At 48.7% G+C, this 6000-nt stretch overlaps 1 protein-coding gene across 1 annotated transcript in view; it reads left to right on the top strand.

Moving 5' to 3' along the window:
- Nucleotides 1–230: 230 nt before the first annotated feature.
- CTXND1 (cortexin domain containing 1) overlaps nt 231–6000 on the top strand; it is a 55494-nt gene continuing 49724 nt past the window's right edge. Inside the window, exon 1 of the mRNA XM_036841276.1 lies at nt 231–327. The gene's annotated coding sequence lies outside the window, so the exon portion shown is untranslated. The remainder of the gene's footprint in view (nt 328–6000) is intronic.

Here is a 6000-nt window from a genome sequence, read left to right as displayed (position 1 = left end):
CCCAGACTGGTCTGTGCGCCTGCAAGGGGCTCTTGGGCCCCCTCCGCGCTATCCACGCTCTGGTCTGGGGGCTGAAGTTTCTCCCTGCGTTTCCGTTTGAACAGCCTCCAGCTGCCTCGCCTTTAAAATGCCAGGGCGGCCGCGGCTCCGCTCAGAGCCCCCCTCTCGGCGGCTGGCCCGCGCTCGCCGGCGCCGCCGGGGCTCTGACTCAGCCGCAGCCCGGTCGCTGCCCGCCGAGCCAGCTCCCTCCGCGCCCCGCAGCTCCCTCCGCGCCCCGCGCCCCTGGCCGGCACGCGCCGCAGCGAGCGCTCGGGACGGCCTCGCCAGGTAAGCATTGCAGGAACATCCCGGCACCCGCCGCCGCGGCGCCTGCGGGGCTGGGGCGCAGCGCGGTCGGCGGTGCCGGGGCGTCGCGCGGGTGGGTCCCCGGCCGCGGAGCCAGCCCGCCGGCCACAGGCGGAGGATCTGCTCGCTGGGGTCCTGCCAAGCCCCGCCGCCCCCTCCGCGAGGGGACCCGCCTGGCCAGCCGGGACCGGGACGCCCCTCCTGGTGGCACGGCGCCCGGGACGCGCCGCGGTGGACACGGGAGGGCTGGCAGGTGGCGGCAGCCTTGGGCCGCCCGGGTGGGAGCCGAGCCGGGCTCCGCGTTGCAGCAGCCCCAGTTCTGCTTCGGGGCTCGGGTCTCTAAAGCCTGGAAGAGCGGCGTGCTGTGTTCAAGGCGTAGTCACTCTCCTGAGCCGTCCTCTCTCCCTTTGGGGGTCCTCGACCCCTCTCCACTGGGGGGTTTAAGGAGTCTGAGTTGAAACTGAATCAAAGTTAGAAATTTCTTCTCGTTAAGTTCAGTGCCTAAAATTCAGTCCCTTCTTGTGGCTGACAGTGTACCTGGAACAGATTTTTCTCAGTGTAGCTGATGAAGGTCACATTTGAGGTAACTTCTGGGGAAAGTTCTGTTGGTGGCAGCCTTTCTAAAACGTCAGGCCCCGTTGGATTTTGTCCGGATCTGCAGCGAAAAGCCTCATACAACCTTTCAAATATTTTTTCCCTTGTCAGTGTAGAAGCAGAGAATGACTGGGTGATTTTGGGGGAATGCATTATGGAACTGACTTTTATAACAGTCTCCATTGCCCATAAGGAAAGTTCTGGAAGGGAAAACCTGTCAGGAAAGACCAAGGTGATACACCTTCTCACTAGATGCTCAGTAAGGTCACAGTGTGGCTTTGGACCCAGAAATAAAGTCCCAGGCAGGACCTTCCCTGGGAGAGATTCCGTTCTAGTCCACTTCTGCATCAGCTTGAAGGATCTTCTTAATCACTGTGTGGGTTTAGCTGAACCTCCCCAGATTCCAACCAGAAAATCAGAGTATCTATGATGCAATCTTACTCCTTTACATAAAATATGTACCCAGTAAATTAGGGGGTTGATGCCTAGGTTCCAGGTAACTTGGGTCTCCTGTACTTTCCCTCCGTCTCTTTAAGCCACCACTTGAGATGAACTGTAATAACCTGACTTGTGGTCTTTGCAAACCTACGAAGTGGGTTTAGGACATCAGAAAGCCAAACATCCAAGGCCTTAGATGTGATTTACGAATTGGATTTGGATTAAGGCTATATTTTCAGGGATGGCTCAGCCTAAGACATGTAGCAGCTTTGAGGAGAAGGAAAATTGTCAAGCAAAAACTTACCCTGGAAAACTGTTCTGGAACCAATGACTTCACATTTATCCAAAAGAGATATTGTGGGTAAGCTGTTAGTTGATTCTATATGATCTTTAGTATAGTCTTATTCCAAATGATTAATTTCCCAGTCACTTCTTTTTTCAGTTGTATTTAATATCTCTGAACAACGTTCAAGTAATGAATGCCTGAAGTATAATGTGTCTCTGAACTCAAATATGTTTGGAAATTTACAGCAAATTTCCGGCCATTAGATAGTTAAGATGTAAATTTAAAATAGACAAGGTTATGGTAAAATAAAGGGCTTTTAAAATAGTAGGAACCTGAATTAGCCTGAACAGAAATAGTTCTATTAACCGCTTGTAAGTTGTGATTCAGAGGACTGCATTTCTCTCCAGTTTATTTACTTACAGGGTTAATGAAAAAGGTAGCCACTCTGAATATACTGCCCTGCTAGTTAATTTTTCTCCAACAAATACTTACACTGCCAGGCCACCCGATCACAGCACAGACTCAAAATCTGCAGTCCTAGGGTGGTTTGTGTGCAGTATCATTCAAATTCGACAACATTTCCAAGATTTAAATGGAAAATGAAATGGTATCAAGGAAAATGTCCTTAAATTATCCTGTCCGGCCACAATAGAAAGAACAGTGTTTCTAAAATTGACAAAGTTCCAAGACTCTGAAGCTATTGCTCTAGTAAGTCCTGACGTGTAGGAAGACCATAATGGCTCTGAATTTTGGCATCGAAGGCTCTGGAACTGGTCCATGTCAGTGAATTTTTTAGATAACTGAAGTTCACATTAAAACATTAAAAGTGGCAACATTTTCAAATATTTGATTTGTTTGGGAAGGAAATATTCCTCAAGTGCACTCCGTGCTTCCCTACAATCAGACAGCTGGCTAATGGGAATGTATGCATTTCCTGATGCCTGGGGACCAGCCCTGTGAAAATCAGTTATCTTGTGTCCATAGGGGAGAAGGAGCCCTGACGTTTGCATCCAACAGATCAGCATTTAGTCCTGGCTCTGCCTGTGGTCAGATGACCTTGACTTAATCGAGATGCCTTTCTGAGCTTCTGTTCCCTCATTTGTAAAACCCTAGGAGAACCGATACCTAAAAGTCAGTTCCATTTGTTAAGTACTTACTGTATGCTAAGCATTTTATACATGCTGTCATTTAATTCCCAGAGAAACAATTATCATTCCCATTTTCCTGATGAGGAAACTTATGATCAGAGAAGCAACTTGAATTACCCAAGGTTAATTCAGGGTAGGAAAGCTGCTCTTCCAGACTGGGATCATCTGATTTTGAAACCTATATTCTTCTGACCTATCATATGAAGTTGCTAAAAGGAAAACATCCCTGATGTAGAGTCAGCACTCAAAAAAAAAAAAGGTAGCTGCCCTTAACTATGATGACCAGTTCCACTTTGTGAGGGTGAAGTTAAATGAGGTCATTCATGTTTGAGCCTGGGGAGTGGTCCCTCTGTAACTGGTCTCTATACAATCAGTTATTACATGGAAGCTCCTAACTCCTTCTGAGACTCGGTTTCCCTGTTTTAAACTTAGGAAACCATTGCCTTCTTTGCTGGGTGGTTGTGGAAATCATACTTGGTGATGTATATGAAAGAGCCTAGCACATAGTAACGAAGTCCTTGTGGACCTCCCCTTCCGGTGTCTGCCCCTGTCTTTACCATGGACGTCGGTGCTCCGTAGATTTCCTCTGTGTGTTCTTGAACACAGGACCCTATGCTGGCCATTCCTGAAGACGGTCCCCCCAGGGACAATGATGCTTCAAGCCCTTCAGATGGAGCCCCCTTGGAAAACTTATTTCAAGGGAAATATAGAAGGCCAACATCCTTGATGGGAAGAGGTGAGGTTGGGATCCCTCATGCCAGAATCTCATAAGAGACCCCTGTAGCACAGCATCCTTCAGCGTGCCTGTCCCCTTTAGTCATGTCCTGCCCTCTTGCTGACCCAATGACAAAAGAGTGAACGTGCCCCTGGGTTTCAGTAAATGACTGGCCTCAAGGCACACATTTCACGTTCAGTATATAGTTTACACTCTGTTCTTATGGGAATTTAAAAAAATGTTTAATTCTTTTGATATTTTTTAATGTTTACATTATTTTTAAGTATTTTATTCTACTCCATAATACAACTTTGTGTTAATATAAAGCAAGGCAGCCCACTACCAACACCACTCTGGGAAGAAGTGCCCTTCTATCCTGGGCCACACTTCTGCACCCTCCATGGTATGCATACCCCAGGTAGGGAGGCCAGGCCCTAGAAGGGTTTGGACCCTTCCTCTAAAAGATCTGGCTCCTAATGCCTTGGCACATAGAACCCCACAGACTCCAGAATGGCGTTTCATCCTTGCCCTTGGGATGGCGTGACAGCAAGGAACCCTGAGTTTCCCCTACAGATTGAGCAGGGTTAGAGAAGCAGCCACTCCTGCAACCCACGCCCATGGCAGACATTGGGGTTGAAGTATGATGTTGTCTGAGACCTCTCTCCTTGGCTTGCAGACAGCTGCCTTCTCCCTGTGTCTTCACATCGGCTTCCCTCTGTGTGTCTGTGTCCTAATCTCCTCTTCTTACAAGGACCCCACTCATATTGAATTAGGACTCACCCGTATGACTTCCTTTTACCTTCATTACCTCTTTAAAGGCCCCCATCTCCAAATACAGTCACATTCTGAGGTTCTGGGAGTTAGATCTTCAACATATGACTTGAGGGGAGCCGGGGACACAATTAAGTCCATAACAACATCTGAAGGGAATGATGCTTGAACTTGGCCTGTTTGAGAGGGTGCGGTCCAGGCTGGCACAGTAACGAGACCCCATACAGAGGAACAGCCACAAGTACCAGGTCTCTGGAGGGCGCGGATGGACCTGCATCCAAACCTCCATCATTAGGGCAGTTGTTCAGCTTCCAGGATGGCCCTCCTCTTGGAAATAGTCTGCTCCCCTCTCTTATTAACTGATGTTTGGGAAGGGTGCTCTTGTCCAGTGGGCCAACGGACTGGCCAAACGGACGTTCTGGATTTGACTCCCAGGAGGTGACCTGGGCTCCATCAGTATCGACCGTCAGGCGGAATTGTCCAGTATGATCAGAGCATATGTCCCCCTTCCCTGTGCCCCAGTTAAAACACTAAGATAGTCGTTCTCAGTGTCTACAGAAGAAGGGAGAAACGTTGCCACCATTAGCAAACCACGCTTTGAAACTCCTGCGCCTCCCCAGTGGCCGCATCTCCAAGCGAGCAAGGACAATATTGTTAATCAATATACATACCCAGTCGACTGTAACTCTCCTAAAAATCTGTCTTCTTGTTCAGCAATTTCTCTGATTTCTGAGAATACTCCTTAGAAAGATAATGAGCATCTATGTGAGTGTGGGGAGGTTGGGTTTGCAGTATTTCTATCAAGAATTGATTTCCGGGACTTCCCTGGTAGTCCAGTGGTTAAGAGTCCATGCTTCCGGGGCTTCCCTGGTGGCGCAGTGGTTGAGAATCTGCCTGCCAATGCAGGGGACACGGGTTCGAGCCCTGGTCTGGGAAGATCCCACATGCCGCGGAGCAACTGGGTCCGTGGGCCACGATTACTGAGCCTGTGCTCCGCAACAAGAGAGGCCGCGATAGTGAGAGGCCCGCGCACCGCGATGAAAAGTGGCCCCCTCTTGCCGCAACTAGAGAAAGCCCTCGCACAAAAACGAAGACCCAACGCAGCCAAAAATAAATTAATTAATTAATTTAAAAAAAAAATCTGTTAAAAGAGTCCATGTTTCCAACACAGAGGGTTCCCGTTCGATCCCTGGTCGGGGAACTGAGATCCCACATGCCACATGGCATGGCTAAAAAGTAAATTAAAAAATAATAATAAATATAAATAAACATAAGCATAAAAATAAAGATATCCAAAAAAAGAATTGATTTCCCCTCTTACCACTCCGCTCCCCGTCCCCTCAGTGCCTCCACTCCCCCATTCAGAGGAGGGGTTCCCCACCTGTGATTCCAAGCAAGGAACCCTTCAGCTGCTCACAAGACAAAAGCTACCATCTTAGAGGCATCTTAGAAGCAGAGGTGGTGGGGGTTATGGGATAATTGAAGGAAAAGGCTTCCTACATGGGAATGTGGCCAGGGTGATGGAGGATGGGGAAGAGAGAGATCCAGTAATCAATTCCTTGGCTGGTGAGACTCAAAAATTATGGGACCTTGGAGATATTCTCCCAGGGGGGACACGAGGGACTCTGGGTTGTCAAGTTCCCCGGACCTGGCTCCAAATCTTAACTCCACTGCTTACAGCTATGTGACCACGGACAAATCAC

Source organism: Balaenoptera musculus, chromosome 2 (assembly GCF_009873245.2).
Source record: "Balaenoptera musculus isolate JJ_BM4_2016_0621 chromosome 2, mBalMus1.pri.v3, whole genome shotgun sequence".
Taxonomy (NCBI): domain Eukaryota; kingdom Metazoa; phylum Chordata; class Mammalia; order Artiodactyla; family Balaenopteridae; genus Balaenoptera; species Balaenoptera musculus.
Note: the sequence above shows the minus strand (reverse complement) of the source record. Positions and strands in the feature narration are given on the sequence as shown.